The 27,272-nt window shown below is 50.1% G+C and overlaps 1 protein-coding gene across 1 annotated transcript in view; it reads left to right on the top strand.

The window, feature by feature from the left end:
* The window catches only part of ptk7b (protein tyrosine kinase 7b), a 71,251-nt gene that overhangs the window by 14,235 nt on the left and 29,744 nt on the right, over positions 1–27,272 (top strand). The gene's annotated exons all lie outside the window — the stretch shown is intronic.

Below are 27,272 nucleotides of genomic sequence, written 5' to 3' on the forward strand. Positions count from 1 at the left end.
ATATTGTGTGTTGTACATCCTGGCACTTAATGTACGCACTTATTGTATGTTGTACGTCCTTGCACTTCAAAATAGTACTTAGCATTGTGTAGCATCTTATCCTAGCTATCTTTGTTGGATACGGGGAATGGGTTAACCTAGCGATTGTTAGTGCTTTGCACATGGTTCTCTGAACATCCTAGCTGTACAGACAGTGATATATTCTCGTTTCTCTTTCTAAAATGGTAAATGGTAGCGTCCATGGGATCTGACTCTTCCATAGCACGTGAAAAACTGTAGACCTGTCTAGAGAGGATTCTGTCTGAGTTGAGACCGCGACGCCGGGAGACAGGCTGGTCCTTTCACAGCTCCCTGTTTGACGGCCAGTTTCCCTGGATCAGTGTCTCGTCACCAGGGTACATGGCTTTCTGACCCCTCCACTCGCAAACACAAGGGCCATAAGTCGGGGCCTGTGTGTGTGTAAGGGTGACCTGAGTGCCGTACTTGTCAGTCAGAGTTAGGGCTCCGTGGCCTCAGGCCAAGACGTGAGCTCCGACCTCAGCCCACCAAATCATGGGGGACTTCACTCCGATACGACCCCTCACCCCAAAACCAGGCAGATCTGCTGCTTACAGCCTCATTATCTGGTTGACTCACACGCCTATGTTCTGTCCGAATGCTGACTGCGGTGGCCATGATGAGTGTTTATTTATTCAAGTGTTTACTTAAGGTCCTAGATTCTAGGGGCCTGTTGTTGTCTTCTACCAGTTCCAGCTGTCCTTGTTTTCTCTTCCCCTCAGTTTAGTCAGACACCAGGGGGTCCGAGTTGGCAGTAAGGCTTAGAAAAAATGAGCGGTTATGCAATCTCATTGTTTGTGCGATCAAGTTAATGTTTCCAAGCTGTCCAATGTAAAATGGCCGTTCACTGGTCTCCCTTTGAACGGACACGGTTACTGACGCGATATCTCCCCTTAACCACCACTCTCCCCCACTCAATCTTTCAGTGTGAAACGCAAACAAAGCGAGTGTCACCTTGCATACCTTTTGCGTGCGGTAATGGATTTTTTTTTTCCACCACGGCCAAACGAAACGCATCATGCTCTGGGAACAACACACACAGGGGGATAACTCATTGTGGAAATGGCCCACAGAGGTAGGAGTTAAGGCAGGAGACTCTTCACGACCTAGGGCATTCCTGCAGTCGCTCCCCGTGGAAAGGCAGCTCTTGTTGGGCTGTTCTTCGACGTGGAGGTGTGAGGCAGGGTGGAGGAGGAGGAGGCTGAAAAACAGGTTCCCGGTGATAAATTAAAGGCTGGGTTTGGAAAGTGTCTCCTTTCTGACAGAATCTCTGAGAGTCTTTGTCCTGACACCCGAGCCTTCTCCATGCAGCCACTCCAAGCTTCTCAGGGGCTCGCTGGTGTCAATGGGCCCAGGGAGAGGAGGGGGGATTCATGTGGAGAGGGGAGGAAGAGGGTTGTGGGGGAGTAGGGGGGAGGGAAAGGTTAGAGGGGAAGAGATGGGGATGGAGAGAGAGAGAGAGGGATGTGCGGGAGTGTAAAGGGTGTAGAGAGGGAGAGAGAGGAAAGGTCATGTTACAGGAGATGCCTGGAGGTTACTAGCAGGGGATGCATTTAAGTCGCATCAGTATACGGTGCTTTGTCTTTTTTTTTAAAGGGTTTATCGTAGGATTGTGACACAAATAGAGGAGATGTACAGCTCCAATAATTATCAAGGTATTGAATTTAAGAGCTGGAAACGACTTAAGAGAGTGAATGGGAGCAGGACTGTGTGTCGGCACGCCTTTAGTTTTTCTACACATGTTATTCACAAGTCATAATCCACAGTGAATAATCATTGACGAAACTTTGTCAATGATCATTGACAAAGTCTTTGCTGAGTTTTTTTCTGAAATGTTGAAAAAATATTATTGATGTGGTCCGTGGGTGACTGTAACATAGAGGGGCCGTCCCCCCGTGTGTGGGGGTAACATGAACACAATGCCGCTGGCCGAGTCTCCTCATCTCTCCCCCGCTCATCGGGATCTCACCCGATGAGCCTTCCTGGTCGTCTTGGTGCCTGGGCCTCCTCAGCTGTGCACTCCAAAGGGTCTGGCCGCAGCAGGGGGCGTTCTGTGCCAAGCATAACTTGTCACAGGTCGGAGTTTGCCCCCCCCCCCCCCCCCCCCCAACTGTCTTGGCACAGTCCACCGCTCAGGTCGGCTGTGCCAACGGCCCTGTAACACATATTCCACCTCATGATTACTAACTCACTCTCCCTCACACTCACCGGATCAAAGATCAAACACGCCGGGGCCGACGTCATGTTACACAGCATTGTGTCAACCCTCTCGCCCGCTTGCACTCTTTCTCTCTCTTCCCTCGCTCTCTCTCTCTCTCTGCCCTCCTTTCTATTTCTTTCTCTTTCTCCCTCTCCTCCCTCTCTCTGGCCTCTCTCTCTCCCCCCTTTTGGCATGGAGCCTGTTAGATTAGCGTGATGGATGCAGTGGATCTGATCTGCTGTAACTGTGTCGCTGATGGATGTGTGGATGACTGCCCGGGACACCCTGTCGCCTCATTAACCTTGTTCTCACAGTCAGGGAGTCGGGCCGGTGCCAGAACTGATTCGGGGTGCCACCTGCATGCATGGCTCCGCCGCAGAGATGCCTCCGTTTATTAGGGCCGTGACCGGGCAGAGGTGGAGGGGGGTGATTGAATTAGGATTGGAACGTTTTCACGGTACTATTTTCAATTGATTACCGCCAAATACATTTAGAAATTAAGAACATGCAGACGAGCATCACATTAAACATGTAGATGTTCTCTATCGGGATGCAAGTATGACTTTTTAACAATATGAACGTATCACGAAGCAAGGCAGCAGTTCCACAACCTACCTTCCAAAATGGAAACGGGAGGATGGTCGTAGGCAGGCTCTGTTTAGCAGAGGGGTACAGCTGTTTCTCCTCTGGTAGGCATTTCAAGATTTTTGTTACAGAAAACTTAGTGCAGCGTCACACTGAACGGAGTAAACAATCGGTCTGGCCGACCTTCCCTCGCAGACACATCGTTTAGTTACACTTAATACGAGTCAAGTGATCTGTCTGTCCAAAACGCAGACGGAGCTCAGCCAGGCTCGGAGCGTTGTGAGTCAGATAAGTGGTCTTTGTTAATCGGCTGTTACCCAACAACACTGGACCGACTTCCCCTAAACTCAGACTAAGCTCTTGTCTTAAATGCTCTTCCCTCCCTGAAGAATTGACCCGAGTCTGTCCTAAACAATGAGCAGTAACGGACCAGAGTGTGTGAGTGCGTGAAGTCGCGGTGGTGGATGCCAGCTGCTGCTCACAGCGGCCCCGGAGCGTGGGTCTGTGTGTGTGTGTGTGTGTGTGTGTGTGTGTGGGTCTGAGAATCCACCACGACACCTCCACAGGTCTTTGATCAGTGGACCATGGCATGCAGGGGGCCTGGCCCTAGTCCAGACCAGTCTGGCCCTGGTCCAGACCGGTCTGGCACTGGTCCAGACCAGGTCTGCTGTGGAGGAGCTCCAGTGAACCCTGCCTCACCCCCTCTTGTTAGGAGCCGCTGACCCGTACTGCAGACCCGGATGGACCGTTAACGCCGGTCTCTGAATGTATGTGGCGCATACAATTGATTCAGCTGCCTTTAAGTTAAAAAAATATGTTTGCAGTAATCATGCCCAAAGGCCTCTTGACTACATTTAGATCAAATGTATGTCATTTTACCAGACGCTTATATCCAAAGCGACTTACAAAGACGGTCGAGTCAACCACACACACAGAGAAAGCCAGCTCGGCAGGAGCAGTACAGGTGAGGTGTCTTGCTCAGGGACACCTCGACACTCGGCTAGGAGGAGCCATTGATCGAACTAGCAACCTTCCGGTTACAAGGCAGCCCGCTGAGCTAAGCCAACCGCTACAGTAACTATTCATACCTCCTCAGTAGCACAGCAGTGCATTTCTTCTGTTATATTTCGGTCTGTTATGTTCAAGATGTACACGTTCCCCGTGGCTGTTTGTTGTCGACGCGACGGATCCCGGCAGACGTGCTGCCGTTCGATCAAAGACATTTCATCAGCGTCCGCAGATCGTAGGAATTTCCCCCAGTTTCCCAGTCGTTCCTTCAGTCAGGATTTATTGAGTCTGCGCCTCCGACTCCAACATTGCCGCGGCCGTCTGTGGAGCGGTCGTTTGGAGCCCATTCTCTGGGTCTGGGGAGCCGCGGCCTGGCTGTCACTCTCTCATTGAGGAGCAGAGGAGTGAGCCCCAACTCATCTCACTCTCACACAAAGGGAGGCTGTGACTCACATACAAATGAGCCCATAATAGGTGGTTTTGTCACTCAATTCCCGCTCGGCTTAAGCCGAACCGTGTGTGTGTGTGTGTGTGTGTGTGTGTGTGTGTGTGTGTGTGTGTGTGTGTGTGTGTGTGTGTGTGTGTGTGTGTGTGTGTGTGTGTGTGTGTGTGTGTGTGTGTGTGTGTGTGTGTGTGTGTGTGTGTGTGTGGTTCTCCTGGGTTCTGTTGGAAGTGTTGAACCTCTCTTTCACTCTGTGTGTGCGTGACCTGCCGGAGACGCCGGCGTGTGGAACAGGAAGTTATTAGAGCTCATTATTCAGTTTAATCGCCGGGGGTGGGCGCTACCTTGTTGCTGATTTGCCAACCGAGCTCCCTACTTCTTTATCCTCTCTGAGCTATAATTATTTAGCGAACGCAGACACTGAAGGGTCATTGTTTCTGGACGGACCTGAGACCAGCGGCTCATTATTCCCTGGTCCTCACCGCACCCTGCCACCTGGAGCTGGGTCAGACCTGCCCGTGTGTGGAGCCCCCTGCCTCATTAACCACGGTGGGTCGTTGAGAGGTGGACAAGAATCATCTAGTATTCTCTGGATGTAGCCCGCTGATTCATCCTGGCAAAGTACCGCTTGTACCAGTCATTAACTCTTTCTATTTATTTCACAAATCACTTTGAGTATACATACACTACACTCTGTGTGCGTGCGTGTGTGTGTGTGTGTGTGTGTGTGTCATTGATTACACTGTGCTGTGTTTTATGCATGGCAGTGGCGGAGGGGTTGGTCTGTGGCGGGCGTGTGGGCATGGGTTCAGGTTGTTGTGAGGACACCAGAGTGGCACTGGCCCCGATTACTTGACCGTTTCACGTCCCTGATTCATGTACAATGAAGAGGTGCGCTCGCTCACTTTACTTGACTCCGCAACAGTTGGGCGTGCGCAACAACAGACATCCCAGGGCTGCATTATTCAACGGCACCACACATGAACCGCTCTTATTTACAGACCACGTTTTTTTTTTCACCTTTTTACAGTTGGCCGCACAAGCTCGTGACTTACCACTTATTGCATTCCTAAAGCGGTCTGTCAAAAAAACGGAAAACCCTCTCCCTCTCTCGCCCTCGTGTTTGTCCTCGGTGCAGGGCTGAATAATGTATATCTGCCCGGGACTCCAGCCAGGGAGAGGGTCGCGACACAGCATGCCAGAGCCTGGAAGCAGCGTGGGGGAGCTCTTAGAAGCTCAGGGTAGGTAGAGAGGGGGTTGGGGGAGAGAGGGAGGGGGGGGGGGGGAGAGGGAGACTGAGGGGGAGAGACGAAGGGAGCGAGAGGGGGAGGGAAGGAGAGGGGGAAAGAAGGAAAGAAGGAGAGGGGGGACGGGATGAGTCCCCAGTCTGTGTGGTTCGCCAGCCAAGCGTTTACAAGGCCCACTCTACATGTCTGCTTCTCGCTGGAGTGGAAAGGAGGCCAGTGGGTTGAGCCGGGCCCTCTGACGGAGCACTGGGAGAGGGAGAGGGAGGAGTCTGGTGGACGGGGATGGAAGTGGTTGGGCTCCGTTCCCCTAATATACACAGAAACCACACTGTGAAAGGGGAGCTGACATGGCCGCACATTAATTCAGCGTCTCAATGGATCATCTCTTCATTTAGATGCATTAATCCCCCCCCCGATCCCCTCTTCTTCGTCTTCTTCTTCCCTCCCTCCCAGCCTCGCTCATCGTCCCTTCTCTCGCTCTCTATCCACCCCTCCTTTGTTTTCCGTATCACGCTTTGAGTCGTCGTCGGTCGTTAACCCTCTCTTGCCGGCCAGGTTTTAATTTAATCCGCCGGAGCACGTCGGTAAAGGGCGACTCCGTCCCCTTTGTCCGACTCGTCTACATTTAATTAAGAGAGCTCATGAATCAGAGGCTCCAGCGAGGCTTCAACCATACTTGCTCGTCAGGGAACATGCTGTACTGTAATACCGTGACCCAATTTTTCATGAATCAATTTGCCCCTCAGCGAGAATATGGTTCTCTTAAGGAATAAGGGTGATTTAAGCTGATTTAAGCACTATTTCGTTTTTTTTTTTTTCTTTTTTGGTATTTTAAAAAGGGCCGTTTTAATATTCAGCCTCGCATTGCAAGCACAATCAACTCGACCATTGTCATTATGATGAATTTACTAAACAAGTGACTAAGTGCATGTCATGATCTTATCAGTTATAATTCACAATAATCCACTTTCCTTCAGTATCCGCCTTCGTGCTAGCAAGGTATTTCTGCAGTGTCCTTACAGAGGAGAGCTCGGTTGGCTTTCTATGCAATCGTAACTTAGCACTGTAAGTAGATAGCAAGAAGCTATTTCTATTGGAGTTTCATTCAATCGAAAAGCGCTGTGTGCACATGCCATCATGTCATACGCTGGCATGTGACAAAATCATCTGTCGGCACGTAGCCCTGCAATGATTTAGGGTTGCATGTGCCTCCCAGTACCGGTCTACTCCGGTTGTTGTGCTCTGATCTCCCCCCACCCCCCCCCCCCCCCCCCCCCCCACACACACACACAAGCTCCTCCCCTTCCACTGCTTGCTCAAGGGGCAGAGGAGGAGGAGGTGATCGGTCGAGTGGTCCTCTCGGTGAATACCTATCTTTGTCCCGCCGGGCTGTTCTGGAACTCTAGAGGCTGGCAGCGCGGCTCGCTGGCCCGGGTTCAGGAACTCCACTGGGCCCCGAGATTAGCATGGCATGGATCTCTGATAGCTGACACCCTCTGCGCCCAGGCATCCCGGCCCCTCTCGGATTCCGCTAAAGACCACAGCCACAAAGACGCCATTCAGCACCGGCTATGGTGGCGATAATCCCCCCCCCCCCCCCCCCCCCTGTACAAAGAAACCGGCCCCACTGATGGCATCTAAATAACTCTCCAGTAAAATGTAATTTGCCTGATTTAGACGTATACTGTCCCTCGGATGCCGTGGATTGCGTTGCAACGTCTGCTGCGATATTTGTCCCTGTTGTGGTTTCTCGTGATGTGGTGGCACTGCGTCGCGCGGTGAGGTTTGATGTCATTCGTGAGGAGAGGTTGCTGTTGGAGACCGCCCTTGCTGCTGCTGCTGCTGCTGCCGGCCAGACCCTGGGGGTTTGGGGCACATCTAAGTGCTGCTGCTTTGTAGGAAGTAGCCTTAGCATTCATGCGGCATGCAACCATCTCACTGTTGGCCCTCACTGACACTATAGCCTTTTAGCCCCTCGGTGTGTCTGGGACACTTGGGTCGGCCAACACTTCCAAGCTGTACGGTTGGTTTCTCCTTCTTCTGCAGCCTTATTCAGGGTTGACTTGACTTTTAGTGAGGCTGGTGTCGCGGTGTTGTCGTCACAAAGGGATAATCTTTTTTGGACTTTCAAGAAACTGGGAACAACAAGGTCGAACTTGCCATTTTAACTCTAGAATGCTATTGGTTCTTAAACAAAACAGACTTACTGGGGTTTCTAAAGGAAAGCAATCGATAATAAATCCATTAACCAAATGGGACAAATGGCTTGTCTCGAAATATCACATGAAGTATAACGGGCCGAGGGCTTGGGCGTTGCATCTCGCCTCGGTCTCCCGTCTCCTGCCTTCAAAGGATGGGGCTTTAGAGATGAGGGTTGGGTGAAGTCGTCTCATTTTCAGTGTCCTGTCTTTGGAGGGATGAGGCGAGAGACTCAAGAATGATGATCTGGGTTTCAAAAAGCCCTGCCCATCCATCAAACCCTCGCCTGCCACTCAAGAGAGCCATCAATCAATTAGATGGTCGATTGTTTTTATTAAAAAACACAAATGTGATTAACCTTTGACCTCAGTGCCTAATTGTAATTCTTTAACCCAATTATGAATTGCCATCATTTGAATACTACCACTGCGCTCAAGTGAAGGGCGTACCTCACAGTATACAATGAAGCTCCTTGTGTAAGCCCAGCGGTCCATTCTGAGGGTCAGGGTTCTCGATCACACAAACACGTAACCAGCAGCGCACAGCCAGGGATCAATATGCCTCCAACAAAACGGCAAACGGAAACAAACAAGCCATGCATGGCTACCCCAGCCCCCCACCCCTCTGCCTCCTCCCCAAGGCCCTGCTTGGATTTCAGGCTTGAAAGGATTTTTCTTTCCTCCTTTTTGGGTTACCGTCTTCACCGCGGCGCCCTCCCTCCTCCCTGGCCCCGATCGATGGGGGCTGACAGCCAAGGTGGTACCTGGGTCGGGGTGCCCTCCAGCCAGGCTCCCGGGCCAGACGGAGTGCTAGAGCAGGCCGTTAGTGGACCCCCCCCCCGGGGCCCACACCGGAGGGTGACCTAATCGCCCTACCGTTTTCTGTTCGCTTGTGAATTGCTCTTGGGATGGATATTTTTGGTAGTTCTGCACAGTTTATTTTACAGTTGAGACCAGAGCCGTCTGCACAGATAAACCTCCTAAAGGAAATAAATAATTGAACGAGTGGGTCTCGGGGGCAGCAGCCGTTGATGCGGGCAGAGGCATCAGGTGTTAATACATGGGCAGAGGATGGAGAGAGAGAGAGTGGTTGGAAGGCCGGATTGATGCTTTTTTCTTGCACTCAATACAGCAGCTCAGGTTTTATTGGAGTTTCTGCCTTTTGAAGATGTTCTGAGATGAACGATGGGGCAGGGAGAGTCCCGGGGGGGCTGACCCTCACTCGTCTTCTTTACACCGCCCCCCCCCCCATCTTGGGTTTCTGTTGGCGACCAGTATATTGATCTTGGAGAGGCTTGGGCCGCCACTTTAAACACTGTTTACTACCGTACCGCTGTGATTATCGGATCATTATCGTCTTCTGAACATAATGGCAATATATATTAATATTTATCATGTAATATTATTAATATAATTAATTTTTTGGGATGAGGAAAATTTTGGTTGCTTTATGCGGATGATCCAGCCGATGAATTTTTATAATCAAAGGGATCCCAGATCGCTAGGATGAGGACTTTGTGGTTTATTTCCAAGCTTATCCATGGATTAATTAGTCTTTGCTACTTCAAGCATGTGTTGCCATTGACAAAAAAAAGTTAACCAAAATCCAACTGGTCTGCTTGCAAACGGATATTAAACGCGTGTGTGCGTGTGTGCGCGTGCGCCCTGGCTACGCTTGTTTTCCTTGATTACAACGCAGCGTCTATTGTCTATTGTCCTCGTAAAGCGACATTTGACCTCGGGGTCGGCGTGCCTGCCAGCAACCCTGCTGGGGCCGTCGTGTTTGGCTTGTTTTCACGCGTTCTGGTCAAAGGGGACCATTTAAAAATCATAAGTTGAACAACCAGGGGCCACTGACCTTATCTGGAATCATTCACTGGTTGCTCTCCATGCTCGAGCCATAGATCAGGTCGAACAAAGCCACACTCGCTGTGTTGTCTCCTTGATGGCCCCAACACCCCGGAGGCTCTCGGGGCACCAGGCCTCGGCTGAGATGGAGTGTCCTCCTCCCTCCAGCAGGCTCCTTCTTCCTGTAATCCTCTCCTAAATAGGCCAGGGTGTCTGTTTTACAGGCAATAAAGCAATGTGTTCAGAGCCTGTCAGGGGAGGTACGGCCGACCGGCTCGGAGGAGTTAGACTGGGGGTAATGTCTGCCGCTTCTCTGCCGGCCTTCTCTGATACAATCATACAACAAGCACCACCCACCCACCCATCCATCCACCCATACCGTGCTCCGTTTTGATAGGGGCTATCCGTTATCCTGTGCCTGCCTTCACCTTAAACCCAAGCACCGTTGCACGCCCCTCCTTGGGGGTAGAGGAGTCAAGATGAGCCCAAAACTCCTGGAAGACGAATGGAGAGCTGGAAGATTAATGTTTCACTGCTCATGGGGGGGAGGGGGGGCTTTTTGAGAACACGATTGGTGCATCTTTTCATAGGTCTTCCCTTAGAGACCGAAATCTGAAAGTTCTGACAACGTGAGCCAGGAGGGCGAACACACGAAATTCAGGAGTGGAAAAAAGCGCTGGAATAAAATGAAGCAGGCAGGATGTGTTGAACCTTTTAGCTCTGCGCTGTATTAAAAGCGGTGCCTTGTTTTGCTTTCCCACACCGCCAGCGAAAAGGAAATATAAATCCATCACAGGGCTGTCTCGTTTTCAGCCAAACATTTGGCATTCGTTGTTTTTTCCACCTTGGTTCAATTACTCCCCCCCCGCCCACTCCCACTCTCTGGGGCGGAGATGCACCAGTTTGGTTCCATAGAGAGACCTGCACTTACCATAGTTGGAGTTGGTGAAGTGCACAGAGAAAAAGCTTTGTAGAAAATGTATTCTGTGTCGAGTTTATAGGTAAGGGAATTTGTTGCTCTGGTCAGGATGTTTTAATCTCAGCCAAAAGGTTGTTGGTTTGATTGATACTCATTGTACTCAGTCCTCCTATAAGCATCCTGGGGCAAGATGACTAACTCCTTACCTGCTCTCTAAAACCAGTATCTGTATTTATTGTATGGTATCGAATCAGAGGAGGAAATTATGGCAGGGTGGATGTACACTGCCATTTCCAGTACTAACATACTAGATAAAATAGTTCTGTTTTTTTTTTTTTTTACAGGCATGTTTGATATATCAAAGGATGGGAAACAAATATTTATGAACATTTGCATTTCAAGCCTTGTAAAGTGGTTTCAAATATTCCATGTTTATCGAAGAATTCTCCTAAAAATGTTGAAATCCTAAAAGTTAGTCAAACATGGTATCGATGCGTCCCTTCGGTTGCTGCTAGTTATTGATCTGGTGTTGTGCTGCTAGCTAACCCTCTCCCTCTCTTTTTCTCCCCCTCTCTTTCTCCCTATGTCCATGTTGACGCGTTGGATGATGCTACCACCATCAAAGGTAGGCTCAAAGCTTTGATGTCTCCCTTTTTTGTTTCCATTGACCAACGGCGTCAAAGATGCGCGAGGCTTTTAGTTGACCGCTGCAGTTCCTTAGTTAGATCTACCACGCTGACTCACGGGTTAACCATTTCACCGTTGCTAATCGATTGAGTCAGGCTCCTAATGGGCACCTGGATGAGGGGCTGACAAGGTTGAGTCATATCGGATACATCGCCCGGTTGCTTGTCCTGGAAGCGTTTTATTGGAGGAAAACGTGACTGGGAATACTAACTAATGCGATGCTTCCGACAACAAAGAGTAATGTTTAATTCCTATCGTCGACACTCTTAATGTGATGTTTCAGGGGAGGATGACTGCTAGTGCAGAGGTTTTATTACTACTTTTGAATCATGCTCGGGGAAGACAGACGTAATGGAGAACACATTGATGTAGTGCAAAATGTAACACGAACTACACAAGGTCCAAACAACATGAATGGGGAGGGAAACGGCTCAGGACGTAGCCCTGCTCCTCTTTGACATGTCTGGCACGGAGTGGGACTGCTCTGGGATGATGTTGGCCTGGCCACGGTCTCCCTGGGTTACCGCACTCCTCAGACAGGAAGCGGTATTGTCCAGGCTTTGAGACGAGAAGGGCTCTGACAGACGGACTCAGAACAGGTAATTGGTTGTCACCATGGGGGGGGGGTTCGACATGCTTCTTTATCCCTCGTCCATATATGGCCGTTCTTCCTCTTCTCTCTATCTCACTCTCTCACTTCACCCCAAAGATGCTGCTGCTCTTAACAACAGCTGCTACCCTTCACCCCGCCCCCCAGTATTCCTAAACATCCGCGTCGGCCAATTAGGAGGGAGAGAGTGAGCGAAGCCCGTAGGTGTCACTTCATTAAATCCCGGGGGGGCCCAGCCACCGCCTGCTGGGCGCTGTCTCTCTCCGGCGTGGGAGTGACAGTGCGCTCCGGGGGGGGGCTCATTGTGGAGGTCAGGCCTCGCTGATTACCAAAGCCCCTCTTTTCACATTCAAGGAGGGAGGAAGTCATTTTGTTGTGGACTCGGTGTGTTTGCCAACGACTGAGGAATGCAAAAGATCCCCCCCCCCCCCTTCACACTGCCGATTAAAACCAATTTCGCCCGTTAATCCTTTGACTGTGTGGCATCGATGTGACTGGGAAAGCGGAGCCTGGCATCACCTGTTGCTCTTGTTGTCTTAAACATTTACGCCGGCTTGGACAAGTGTCAAGTAGCACTCCCGCTAAAGCTGCCTGAGTGACAGCCACAGAAGGCCAGACCTTTTGGGAACCCCCTGAGAGAATGCATTGTTGCATGTTGCATCCACGTGACATGGATTTACCATCAAATAATCTACGCCGTTCATATTCTTAACTCAATTTAGTGAAATCTTGTTCTTTATGATATTACGATATGTTACTCCAGTGAAACGTAGGAATTGTGAACGCGTAGTGTAACGTGGTGTTGTGCGTGCATCTCGTATTTCGCCTCGTTTTAAGTAGAAAAACAGGGTTAATTTCCTTGTCTTAAATGCAGTGTTGTACACAAGACCAGAGCCGTGTAACCCTACTTGGCAGAGCATTGTTTTGCAGAGAGCACTCACACTCTCCTCTCAATTCAGGAAGCTATAAAGGGGGAGGGAAAACTTCCTGCACTTAAGTGAGCGAAAGCTTATCTCGGTTGTTCTGCGTCGAGAGTGAAGCGCAGCGAGAGCGAGCGAGACACCAGACGGAGCATCCATTAATCTCTCACTTCGTCTGCAAGGGTTTTGCCTACTTAAAGACAGACAAGATTGGGAATGAGTTTACTCCTTTTTTTATTTCCATTGCCATGGGACACCCCTGCCACCCCCCACCCACAAGTGATATATGTTTTGGGAGTCATTGTTTTTGGTGATTGGTCCCTTGACACCTTTTTATCCACAGATCCTCCTGAGCCTCTGCTTTGAAGTCCCCGGAGTCACGGCCTTTCCTTTTTGTCGCGCTACTAAATCTGCCAGCTTACACAACTTTGGAAGAACTTATGAATACACCCACCGCCCCGACCTACTCACATACGGAGCTACATGAATAGATTACACTAGTGTTACACTATTGCTATTCTTTTATTTAATTTTTTTTATTCTTCCTTTTTTGTTGTTGTAATTTTCGCCTAGGAATCAACACCACCACCTAACTATCAGTGCAGTGCGCACTGATAGTTTTATAGAACACACATTTTGTACTTTTAATACATTTGTATATTATTATTTATTATAGAAAGTGAAAGAACTGTGAAACCACTTTATCATTCAATCAATCAAAAGTCTGCCTGAAAGTGGCCCATGGATTTGAATCTGGCGTGCTTGCTTATAAGCCTTTTTAGCGTTAGCATGCTAACCGAACAGTACGCATACGAGTTGGCAGTTGCAACAAAAACACAGATTTTGTCCTGAAAATGCACATGAGGACATGTCTAGTTTAATGTCAGCCAGTCAAGAACTCGGTAAAGCCCTTCATCCAGAGATGCGATCTGCATATTACTTCACTCTCTCTCTCTCACTCTCACTCTCACGCACACACACACCCCAAAGATTCTTCAGAAAATGCTAATGAGGACATGTCTAGTTTTATGTCTTCCGGTCATGACGTAAATCAAGTTTTTCTACCAGAGATGCGATCAGCATATTACATACTCTCATATTCATTAAAAACGGTAAAAAAAAAAAACGGTTTAAAAGGTTTTCTTCCGGATAAATAAGACCACCTTTATCGGGTGTGGGCTCCAGCACTCTGTGTGAATCAGGACTACGGCCCAGACCTCTTCAAACTCCCAACACAGTCCTCATTAGACCACAGCCCTGAGCGGAAACAGACCTGCAGACGAGAGCAGGCCATTTAAAATCCCCATAGAGCACCTTTACACGCACACACACACGCACACATGCACACACACACCCCCTTAAGGCTGGAAATGGGTAGTGGGATGATAAAGCTCTTAGGCATAGAAGGAAATCACTGGCACACACACACTTGCATACGGTTTGTTTATTTCTTTCTTTGTTCGGTCCAGAGCAAAAAGCACATCTTTCACCGTATTTTTTTTGGGGGGGGTTTCTCACAATTATCCTCATGTCCTTTTCCTTGATTGTCTTCCCCCTCGTTTAATCTTTCTACCAATTAGATTTTATGAGATGCATTCACGAGGACACAATAGACTCCGGGTCCATGCACACATGGAAGACGAGCAATTGTTCGCAGACATTTGCTGAGCAGATGCAGGAGGTACTTGAGAAGATTTTCCAGGCTGGGGTCTGAGGAGTGTGCTCAGTAGGCAGGCCTGCATTAACCCCAACAGCCAGGCATGGTTTCTTGGAGGAATACACAAGACCAGGAATGTTCCCTGTACAGCCTAATCTCAATCAGGACTGGTTCATAATTCCTCAGGGATATTACTTTAGATCTTTGAATACAAGGTTCTTCTCTCAACCATGGTCTCGTCTTGTTAAGACCAGAATAATTGTGTATGACTACTATAGGAAGCTGCATCGTAATGTTTTTAGATCACTGCGTTTTAAACATCTTTACTATGTTTTGCATTTTTAGTGTGGTTTAGTGAATGGATTTTGAAATCCATTGCAATGCACAAATTGTGTAGCTGTAAGGTAAATATACATTGATACTGTTGAGACGAGAAGGGGTTTGAGAAGAAAGGTCGTTCTTTGTCCCATATCACGTCCCACTCCTACTGTGGCACCCTCTTGTAACGCAAGACCTTCACCGGCCCTACTTATCCCCCAGGAAGCAAGTTATCGCTCTTCCTGTCCTATCTGAGAGTCTGGCTGTCGGTGTCTAGATCCATATCAACGGGGCCCTTACCTGTACAAACACTTGCATACGACCACAACGTAGAGACCAAACATTTAATTTCCTGCCGCCGAGGGCCCTAATCTGCCTTCCATCTGGAGAGGTGGGTGTACTGTAATCTGCTGGCGTGCTGACCGTTGACTTAGGTCTCGATGCACAAAGGCCCTTTTCATGAGGGCGCCCGGCTCGGAGCTGTTTAAGCAGCCATCACCGTATAATCACCTCGACGCCGCTCCCAGGCACCTGAGTGGACGGGCGACGTGACGAGGGCTGCTTGTTGCCAGGTAACGCAGCCTCTGGGTGCAGTTTGTGCTGTGATTAGACACAATCGCCGCCGGCGAAGGCTGCAAAGCATGCTTGATTCTGTCAAGGCCGAGTGTAGTTTGATTGGCTGCGTTCTACTCAAAGCCGTTATATTTCTCCAGAGAGTTGGAGGACATGTTGGAGCCGTTAATACCTGCCCATAAGTGGCTCCCCAATCAACACCGATGCGCTTGACTTTGTTATTTTGTCTCGACTCGTGTCCTTCTGCCAGCTTTCACCTCTTGGCCCATGAATGTTGATTGTTGTGTGCACATACTACTTAAAGATGGCCGCCGCAGCGTATACCATTCACAACTGAAAATGGACAAAATGTTGCCCGTTTCCCTCTCGGTAAATCTCCATGTTCCCCAGCCTGCTGCTCGGAATTCATAATTGTAGCCCCGCCCGCATCTATGCTAATCAATGCCCTCACAGGAGGAGGGGGGGGGGTCATTCCAGCTGAGGAACTTTAAATGTCTCTATCGTCGTGCGGCCTACCGGCCCCCAGGTCCGGGGGGACCCCATGCCCTTTTGGAACAGAACGACGTATGGAAATCAAACCAGGGAGAAACGTTAATAGATGCACTGAAATCCTTTTAGAAAGGCCGGTGCCGGCATTTCCACTCTTCCTTTCAGAGAACGTTGTGGTTGTCTGTGAAGGTCCCTCTCTGGTGGACCTGGGAGGAAATGGAACGGGGAGAATGCATTACCAGCTGCTTATATCCTGTCTAATCGCCCCCCCTCTTCTCTGTGCGCTCGCTCATTTCCTCCCCTCTTTCCCTTGATTGGCGAGTTAGTGGACCACCTGCTGGCTCTCGAATGGCAGCCTGCACCTCCCCCCCCCCCCCCCCCCCCCACCCACTTAATTACGGGGTGATATTCATTGTAATCAGAATCTTTTAATATATGCAATGTAATCAGATTATTTGAAGCCGTTGGATGGAAAACACCATCTCTCTCAAACTCGCTTTCTCCTTCCATATATGATTCCCTGCTTTCCCTTCTCCCTTCCTCTTGGCGCAACAATGCCCTTTGATGTCTTTTTATGTTGTTTGTCGGATGACACACTTCCCCGTAAAGTGCCCCATTAGTGCCTTGTGTCTGGGTCTCCGCCGGGGCCTCTCCGTGGGGGCCCCCCCGACACCTGGCTGGTTCCGCTGGACGCAGCTGCGGGGGAAGATACTTGGCGACGTGGAACTCGGACCGCGTGGTCCACGTTTCTGTGTGCCCATTCCCTCTGTTGTGCGTGCTCACTCAGACCTTTTATCTCATGGGCCTCGGCTGCCAGCCCTCTGTGTTGCGATGCGCACCGTGACGGCGGACTGAAGTGGCCGTAGCTTCCTCCACTGAGAGAAAGGGTCTCTTTGCAGCAGGCCCCCCCCCCCCCCTCCACTAGACACACACGTTCACGCACGCACGCCAACGACTGAGCCCCCCCCCCCTCCTCGTCCCGCCTTCACAGACGCTCTTTGTCACTGAGTTGGGTGTCCGTGTGAGTGGAGCCACAGTGCTCCCTGGTTAAAGGGGGTGGGGGGGTCGGGGGAGCCGTGCTAATTAAGGTCTGATGACCACACACTGCTTGCTCACCGGATCCTGCAAACCAGTGCTGGGAACCCCCCCCCCACCCCCCCCCACAGAGCTGACTGGAATATAGAAACAGGCTGGGAGCCAGCTAGAGTAAATACCTTACTCTAGAGGTGTGTGTGTGTGTGTGTGTGTGTGTGTGTGTGTGTGTGTGTGTGTGTGTGTGTGTGTGTGTGTTGTGTGTGTGTGTGTGTGTGTGTGTGTGTGTGTGTGTGTGTGTGTGTGTGTGTGTTCGGAGACCACCCATGCCCTTATAACATTTTTCTTGGAGTAAGTGACTAACCCATGGCACGACACGCGCTCAGATCCCGGTCGTGTGTGTGTGTGTGTAGGAGGACACCTGTGGTGTATTTGATGGGTCCGTAGGGGACGATATACTGGGTTGCACAACAAATTCAACCATTCATTTTTTTTCATATAAAAAAGCACAGTCAAAGCTTTATCACCACTTCAGAAAGACCCGGGCAGTTTATTATTATACCACAGGGGCTAGCTGAGGCTTTTGGGGACACCACATGCTTCCGGAGTGTACCACCGAATGAAACCCGTTTGCAATGGCGTGCTAAGGACAGAAACAGACATGCATGATGCGGTTTAATGGAGTCCGTGTTGCACTCGGGAAGGGAGGAAATCAATCGACACGCACTCCATGGGAATTTAGTTTGTCGTTCTTCCAGCCATCTATCCATCAATCGTTTAATTATTCCATCTGCCATTCGTTATCTTCCTCCACCTCTCTTTATCGGACACCAGTCTGATAATTATCCAATTCAGACCAAGCTATTTTAAACTTTACCTTCAAAGTAGCCCTTTAATTGACTATGAGGTGATGACCACTTTAAAAATGACCAGATTTCTCCATCGCTGCCTTCTCTTCCAAACTTGGTCGTCGCAGCAGGCGACCATTCCCCCCCCCCCCAGGCACTGATGTCTGAGCCGCGCCAAACGCGGAGGCATGCGAGCCAGAGACGGCCTGCAGAGACCGAGGCTGGGGCAAGGCAGCCAAGTAGAGTCCATCTGGAGCCAAGGAGTGAGGGGGTGGGGGGAAGAGAGAAAGGGGGAAAGAGGGAGGGAGGGGGAGTGGGAGAGAGTGAAAACAAGGAGGGGGGGGAGAGAGGGAGGGGGGAGAAGGCGGAGGCGGAGAGAGAAAGGGGGGAAAGAGGGAGGGAAGACGAAGGGGGGGTGAGAGAAAACTAGTGGGGCAGGGAGAGAGTGGGAGAGAGTGAAACAAGGAGGGTGGGAGAGAGAAAACAAGGGGGGGAGAGTGAGAGAAAACGAGGGGGGGAGAGTGAGAGAAAACGAGGGGGGGAGAGGGAGAGAGAAAAAACAAGGAAGGGGGAGAGAGAAAACAAGGGGGGAGGAGAGAGGGAGAAGAGAGATGAGAGAGGGGAGGAGGGAGAGGGAGAGAGAGGGAGAGAGAGAGAGAGAGGGTACCGCTCCACAGGGCTATCCAGAGAAGTATTGTTGGTAGCTGCGCTCTGTAGGGTGTCGGCCTACAGCAGGCGGTCCCAGCTGTCTCCCTCCCTGGCTGTTTGTTTGGGTTCGGCTTTCGATGATGATGGGGGGTGAGGGGGGGGGGATACATAATTTATTTCTTCCACCCTCTCTCTGTTTAGGCCTCAGACATGGTTGATCCGCGAGGATCATATTTCAGAAGGCTTGAGACACGGAGGCACGCCAGCCCCTGCCTGTTGGCCCCCGTGCTTTATCCCCAACCCGTCTCGTTAGTCAGTCAGCGCTGTATCCACGGGTCACGCACACATCTATATCAGACACCCGTCCGTGTTTACCCCATCCCCCCCCTCACCCCCACCCCCAGGACGTTCCTCCAGAACCCCCCCCTGAAGATGTTGAATCCGGGAGGTTTACGTGGCACTCCGCCGGAGTGGACCCCACACCGTCGTTCAAACCACCGTTTGATCGCGAATCTAAACCAAACTCAGACGTTATCCTCAGACCATTCCCGGCGGAGTGCTCTGAGCGTTTGTGTAAACGGTCGGTGTTGGTTCCCCTCCGCCGTCCATGGAGCGTACACACATTCTTTGTTGAGACGAAGCAAAGCTAAACATGCATGTTATGTTCTGCCGCTGCAGTGGTGGTTCTCCGGGCCCCTGCTAGAGTGCTCCATTATTGGATTAGGGGGGCCGGTTATGTAGGACCAAAGCGAGCCGCCCTGGCCCGGCACCGCACTACCTGGGCAAACACTAATCCCTTCTAATCTAATAATTGCTCGCATATTCACGATCCTGCTGCCCAACGCAGCTGCAGGCAGCGTTGCTTTGTCGTCTAAAAAAACGAATGGGGAAAAAAATAACAGGGTGAATCATGGGTAATATTACCCAGGGGCCCTTTCATCACTCGGGATCAGTGCAGTAGTCTCGGGGTGTTGTGGGTAAACTTGTGTGTGTGTTTGCGTGTGTTTTCGCCAGCCTCACGGTTTGAGCGCTCCAGGCAGAGATGATAAAATGTCTGCCCCTCCTCCCCCCCACTCCCCGGTCTTCAGCTTAGCCCCCCCCCCCCCTGTATGCACATGTGCGCCGGTATTGGGGAGATGGAGTGATACAGTAAGACCTGCCCCCTGCCGCAACAGCCGGCCTGCCTTTATGAGCGGGTGTTGACAGTCGAGGGAGGGCAGACGGCTCTATTCTGGATGTGGAATGGCAGCCTGGGGAAGGTGCAGAAGGATGAGCGATACCGTGACTAGTTCGCCGTTGAAAGCCTATGAACTGCTGTGAGGTTCAAAGGAGCATTTGCAACAACGTGGAAACGGTGTTTGGTTAAGGAAATTAACAGTGTTGTCGCGATGTAGCGGTGTCTGCTTATGTTTGTTTCAGCAGAGATTTTTCATCAAAGATTCATCCATAAAAACATGTTTTTATTTTATTCTTCACTCCAATTTGCTCGGAAACTATCCATTTATATTGTGTGACGTGTGAGTGTGAGGCGTCACTGAAATGAGACGTTTCCCCAAAGGGTTCCTTCTCTCTGTAGGCATCTTGATTCCAGGTACTGCCTCGGCGAGACGCTGACTAATGTCTTCGATGTGACGCATTTGACCTTTGAACCCATGCTCCTCCCCAGCGCCACGCCAAAACGGCGGTATAACTGGCAAGAGACTCGAGCCCTCTCGGAGGAACACTGGGACGCCGGTTCTAATGCCACCAACACCCACCTCGACTCCCACTTGCGCGAGTGTTAGTGTTGCTCTTTGTTATCGGTCACTTGGACCTGATGCGGGGGCCGTGTTCAACTTCAAAGACGGACGTCGGCTTGGCAGCCAGCCAGCAATCCGGAGGAGGAGGAGAATAGAGAGGCATAATCATCTACGCGCTTCACTTTGAATTCGACTTCGCCGTGATCTTTACACGAGTCGCGCCGCTCTCGTTCGAGGCTCGAGTGCTAATTGCGCGAGCCGTCACAACCGAGATCATACGTCTGTGACTCGTTTTCGTACGTGGGCGTGCTATGAGGACCTCAGACTGACAGCTCCCTGATGCTGTGTGTGTACCTGTGTTCACCATTTGGAGAGCGAGAGAGAGAGAGAGAGGGGGGAAGGGAGGGCGAGGGAGCGAAGGTAATGAAGGCTGGAGGAGTGGAGAGAGAGGTGGCGGATACGGTTGCCATGCTACCGTTGCTTGGTGATAATGCATCTAGGGGGTCCGTCTTTGTGTAGAGCGCTGCAGAGTGTGCTCCGAGACACGGAGTAAGGCGAAGGGACCAGGTAGAGTATTCTGGAATATTCCTGGAGTATTCCTGGTAGAATTCCCTGGAGAGGGTTTGACATAACAAGCCTCTTACTTGTTGAGAAGTACAGTCTTACCTACACCCACCCACCCCGACCTCCACCCTAAGCAATCTGCACATCTCCACAAAGACCCGATCACCTGATACAATGTGCTCTGTGATTGGATTAGGTGGGCGTCTGTGCACTCTGGGCGGTACGTGAATATAAAATTGATTTGGGCTTTGCTCCTTTGAACACGTATTCCATTAAATTCTGTGGAATGGAATAACTCTGATAGCGTAATTGATTTTAGGTTGTTCTGAATGAAGGCTCCAGCCTCGGAGAAGAGACTGGATTTACTACGAGTTGGAGCCTCTTCTCCGGTCTGCTCGATCTGTCGGGTCACGTACGTTGCCTCGGCTGACATCTGTCTACTCTGCAAGCCTCTTTGGTCAAGTCACGCTGCCTCTTCCTCCTCCACAAGCCTCCTTCATCAAGTCACTCCGCCTCAGCCGACCTCCTCTTCCTACACCAGCCACCTTCGTCAAGTCGAGCCACCTCAGACGACCTCTTCCTCCTCCACCAGCCTCCTTCGTTGTCCTCCCCGGGATGAGAGGGTGGCTTCTGAGGCAGACTTGGCGTAGAACCACCGGCCAGCGCGAGCAACAAAGCATGCAAACGCACTCCGGTGTGGAGGTAGCCAAGATGACATCAAAGCTGAAATAAACCAAACCTTTTGGTTTATGGCTTCCTAAGGAAGGCTCCATACAGAGGGAAATATGAAATATTGTTTTCCACCCAGAGCTTACAGTAAATGCAATATTTTACCACTTCTGTGCTTCTATCTCCCACATGAGTGTAGCATCGTAGAGTACATCATTAAACTGAAGTTGAGATGATGGGCCATTTTTTTTTTTCGGATACAATTTCCACTGTAATAGTATGCACACAATGCCTCATCCTTTATTTATTTTCGGCTAGATTTTTTGGTGAATCCATAATTAATGAGAAAAGAAATGAAGAAAGGCACAATTAGGCGTTGTTTCATAGTATTACTGCATACAAGTGTATGTGTTAATTAGCAAGGCTGTTATTGGTTCTTGTCAACAGCTTTTTTCCAGTGCATTTACAAGGTCTTAAACGCCCCCAGGAAGGTGCACTATTCCAGAACCGTGCACCCCCACCCTAAACCTTGAAATGAGCAGAAGCATACCCAAGGTTCCTCATGGCCACACACGTGCACAAATGTAAGCGCTCTCATCAAGGACGGCTGTTGATTCCCATAGTCTTTGCTGTTTTCCTAACTCTAATTCATCTTCTTGACATCTCGGTTTACAAAGAGTTTTTCAACACAAGTGTGTATATTCTTTTCGCCATTTGGGGAAAACTAGTGTTTCTCTCTCTCTCTCCGGCTGCCCCGATGTTATCTAGTGCGTCTCGCCCCGTCGCAACTTGGTGAGAAGGCTTGGGAACATGATCAAAAGCTCTCTGGTCAAATCTAATTATGGCAGATGATTACAAATGGAGACACCATTGTGAGTTCTGCAGTCTTGCGTCTAGGACCCTGCTGCTGACCGGCTCCAGCTGTGGGTTAAAGACTGGTGGTGCACGGGGTGGGATAGAATCCAGGGTAACACCAAAGAGTGAACTGACCCGTCAATTGCGTTCACACCTCGTCAAAAAGGTAATTTTTGATTGATTACACTGTTTGTAGTCATAATTTCTTATTCTTTTTCTTAAACATCCTTGAGAAAACGTAAAATACAAGCAAAAAATCGGATTTAACAGACAATTGTTTCGTTAATTATTAATAATGAATCATCGAGATCAGTTAAATTAAGAGGGTGTGTGAAAAGCGATGCTAATGAAGCAGATTGTCGTTTTTTTGGTAATTCGGCTAAAGACAGAAGACTCATCCATGTCTTGGTCATCCTTAACAACTTGTTGTTCGGACTCATCTCCCCCCTCTTCCCTTCCCCTCTGTCCCTACCGCCTCCACCCTCAACTCCTCCACCCCCACACCTAGTCTATACCGCAAAGACAGGAATGCAAATGCCGTTGGTCGGCCATTCCAGAGCAACAGTGAATCTGCTGTAATTTGCTTTGGAACACGCCCGGTTAGAAGCAGAGCGCTGGTCATAATGGAACAGCCCCTTAAACATCTAAACATTCATCGTTCGCCACATTTCATAACTCACAGAAATCATGACTTACTCCAAAGGGTTGACACCCGTAAATGAGCCGTCTCGCGCAGTCTTCTGAATTGAACTTGGTCTCTTGCGCTTTCGCTCTCAGAGCTCTCCGTCAACTCAGTTTGGGAGTTGATCAATTATTGAAGCGGCCAGTTCATCTCTGCTACTCCTGTGGGGGCCATTTCCTCCCACTTTGAAGTCCTGCTGTTTGTTGTCAAACTTGTGTACCGGGCTGATGTAATCTCCAGGCCCGCTGCTTTCATCACTAATGGAGTTATGTAGATTGTGACACCCGAGGCCTGGGTGTGTGCGTGCGTGTACACATCTGAGTGAAAACAGTGCCTCTAATGTCCCTTCCCTTCCGTCAGGAGAGGAATGCAATTGATTTAATCTCATCCACAATTTCGTCGTCGCCTAAATGTAATCAAATAGATTATTTTAATTACCCTTTTCCAAGTATAGGTTCAAGCACTCGCACAAGGCTGCGTGCGTGTGTGTGTGTGCGCGCGTGTGTGTGTGTGTGTTGAATACCTGTGTGTGGGGCTAAGTGGTGTCCCGAGGCCCTGGGTTCTGTTCCACCTGACTCCCTTGACATTTGTTTAGATGTTCCCCATTGACAGAGTGATTAAGCACGCAGGCTGGGGGGCAGGGGGGCCGCGCTGGTAAACCCCACGGCAGAGGACTGTGACGGGGTTGATGAGTGATGACTGATGCGTGTGTGGGTGTCTGTGTGTGGTCACCTTCCGAGGGGAAACTTCCAGGGATACAGGGCAACCCTTTGTGGTGACACCAGCTGAGTGCTGACTCGCTAGTGTGCAAAAGTTAGAACGGCCTCCTGATTAGAGGGGTTCCTTCCCGAATCCTGAACCTGAGTATCGGCCGATGCCGAGTGTGTACCGATACTGCATTTTAGGCAGTGTTTGAAGAATTTCCGCTACTGGTATCAGTATCGGAACAACTCTACCCCTGATTGCAGCCTCGGAGTCTAGGAATAACAAACAATCCTTCGAACTCACTGATCACGCACTTCTTCACTTCAAACAAAAGAAAGTTGTGATTCGTTGGCGTTTTGTGCAAGGACATTTTCACCCCGTGTTTCATGCAGCTCAACAATAGCAACCTCTTTTGAAATCGTTTTATTCCTCTGTGTGTTCACGGAAGGATCATCCAAAAGGCATGTCACACGTGACAGGAGCACAGTGGCGTATCGGTCTCACTGCCCTTCGGTGTTGAAGAGCAGTCTTGCGTTTCGACCAGGGGAAGATAACTCCAGATAAACACCAGGGGTCGACCACAGGGCTACATTCTGCGGACTTCCCCCAGCTCATTCCAACTGTTAAATCTGGACATCGAGCCAGCTGTCAACACTTGGACTCACACATGCACGCAAAAACCAACGCATACACGATTTACGTTTGTCCGTCTCAAACTCACTCGCATATTGATATAGATAAAGATAGATATAGCGATGGATAGATGTAGCCAGATATTGATATAGATCGATGGATATAGCTTTATAGGTGGATGGATATAGTTAGATATAGATATTGAGGGATGGATAGATATAAATAGTGCTGGGTCTGCTGTAAGGTGTACCATCTTCCCCAACTTGCCATATCCTCTCGCCTGCCAACTTCCCCCAACGCAATGTGTGCATTCTACGGCGAAAGAGTAGGAGACTGAGATGGTGCACGTGTAAGAAAGAAAGGCGAGCGAGGCAGTCTATGGGGCCCATCATGGCAGGTAGACACCGTGTCAGGGAAACTTAAGTATGCTACGGCCGGGCTGACTGCGCGCTGACAGACTGACACCCCAGCCCTGCCTAATGGGGCTGGCAAGCGGAGCGAGCAGAACAGAATCCCTCTCCATGCAGATATCCCCTCCTCCTCCTCCTCTCAGCCTCAACCCGCCAAATGTAACACTATGAGCCATTCGTGGAAGCGAGAACACTGCTCTGCAAACACTTGGCCAAATTCGGCCTGATATGGAGATTCATCTGTGTATGAGCATTCTGCCTGGCGTTCTGTCCTAATGCAGATACGCTAGAGGCACACCAAACCTTAATATGAGTCCGATCGGATTCTGTCAATTAATGCATATGATCCATGAATCAAGCATTGTTTACTGTCCATTTTAGCAAACCATTTTAAACATTTAAATTATAGGTCTCATAGGCGTATGAGACCTATCTATGCACTGACTGCCTGATGATTCACAGACACAAGCGAATCAATGGGTATGGAGTATACCTTCACCGGGACATGGATATTACCGCCACATGTAAACAATATCAGTGGAGGCGGTTGCACAACAGTTTAAGTTGGGGTCGCAAGCTAGAAATGGGAGCATTCCAGTGCTGTAAGGCACACTGGCAGTGGTTCAGTCTGTAGAAGGACAGATGTGTGTGTGTGTGTGTGTGTGTCCCTGGTTGTATTGTGTGTGTGTGTGTGTGTGTCTCCCTGGTTGTAGTGTGTGTGTGTGTGTGTGTGTGTGTGTGTGTGTGTGTCTCTCTCTCCCTGGTTGTATTGTGTGTATGTTTGTCTCTCCCTGGTTGTATTGTGTGTATGTTTGTCTCTCCCTGGTTGTATTGTGTGTATGTTTGTCTCTCCCTGGTTGTATTGTGTGTGTCCCTGGTTGTATAGTGCATGTGTGTGTTTGTGTCCCTGGTTGTATAGTGCGTGTGTATGTGTGTCCCTGGTTGTATAGTGCGTGTGTGTGTATGTGTCCCTGGTTGTAGAGTATGTGTGTATTTATTGTAGTGGTTGTGTTGTAGTATGGCTATGTAGGTCAACGTGCCGTCTTGTGTTTGAACAGACCGGTAAACTTGGCCCTCTCTCCCAGAGCCAGTGGACTCGGCCCAGCTCTGACATCCATCCTCGGCCGTTCCTCCTTTGTTCTCTCCTTGTCTGTCTTTCCATCTCACTATCTCCCTCCTCCTCTCCCTCTCTCTTTCTTCCTCCCTTTCCTTCTCTTTGACTCTCTCCCCCGCTCTCTCCCGTGTCATTTTGCGGTATGTGGAAAACGTCTTATCTGTTTCCACTATCTCTACTCTGGTTTTCTTTTACCTTGGTAGTTAGCCCATGCACACACACGCGCTCATGTACGCGCACACGTACGCACCACCTCACCCCGCGTCAGCATGCATCTCAGATGAAACCATCAACACCATGCCTTGGCTGTGTGATGTGGCTTCTGAAGGTAACACCACAGGGAGGGGGGGGGGGGGGTAGGGTCTGTCTGTGTGTAACGGTTTGCGTGCTAGCTCCAGCTGCATGCACGGCTCGCACGTTGGCGCGGACGTAGCGCCCTGTCAGGGAACATTAGCTGTGAAAGGGCGCCAGTCTCGACCAGATCACACAGATGTTTGTTTCTCTTCCCGTTCTTCTTTCTATTTCTGCGACTCGACAGTCTTGTGAATGAACATCGGCCGCGGTGCCGCCGTGGCCTCTGCGGTCTTATGGTCTTGCGGTCTTATGGAGTTGCCTCCGGATGAGTCGCAGATGGCTGTGAGCATGCCTCTGTTCCTCACGAACCCTCATGCGTCCCCTCCACATGCTGCCTGTATGTCTTCCTTTGTCTGTCGGCTGCCTGTCCCTTCATCTCGTCGGTCTGTCTGACCCACATCCTGTCCGCTGTCTGTCTGTCTGTCTGTCTGTCTTTGTGCCTGTCGGTCCTTCCCCTCCACATTCTGCCAGCTGTCTGTCTTTGTGCCTGACTGCTGTCTGTCCCTTTATCCTCTGTCTGTCCACTGTCCATTTCAACAGTTTGTCTGTCTTCCCATTCGCCGGTCCAACTGTCTGTCTCCCTGCCTGACTTCCCCTCATCTCTCTACCGGTCCACCTGTGGCAAGACAAAGGACTGCCTGAATGAGAGGGCGGAGTGGGTCGCTCTGAGAGGGGAGGAGAGGGTGGTGTAGAAGGGCAGGGAGGGAGAAGAGTCAACGGTGGAGGTGTAACCCTTGCTGGCCATCGGCAGTGAGCTCATTGATTTAATACTAGTGAAAGATCCCCACACACACTCTTTCCTTGTTTGCCCTAATCCCGAGGGAATGCATGCACACACACAGGCAGAGACAGACAGACACATGCACTGACAGACACACTCATGCACAGAAAAACAGACATGCACACACACACACACACACAGACAGACACACACATACACACACACACACACACACACACACACACACACACACACACACACACACACACACACACACACACACACACACACACACACACACACACACACACACACACACACAGAGACAGACAGACACACACATATGCACACACGCACACGCAGAGACACACACAAACAGGCATGCTCCATCGACGCCTCTAGCAGAACGTTCCTTAGCGTTGCATAGTCTGACGGAATGATAACATTGTTTGATGCAGGCCTGGGGAGGAGCAGTCCTTTCATGCCGAGGAGCTGGGTTATGAATGAGGTCACGGAGGAACCCATTCCCAGCTAGCAGGA

The sequence above is a fragment of the Gadus chalcogrammus genome, chromosome 15 (assembly GCF_026213295.1).
Source record: "Gadus chalcogrammus isolate NIFS_2021 chromosome 15, NIFS_Gcha_1.0, whole genome shotgun sequence".
In the NCBI taxonomy this organism is placed as follows: Eukaryota; Metazoa; Chordata; class Actinopteri; order Gadiformes; family Gadidae; genus Gadus; species Gadus chalcogrammus.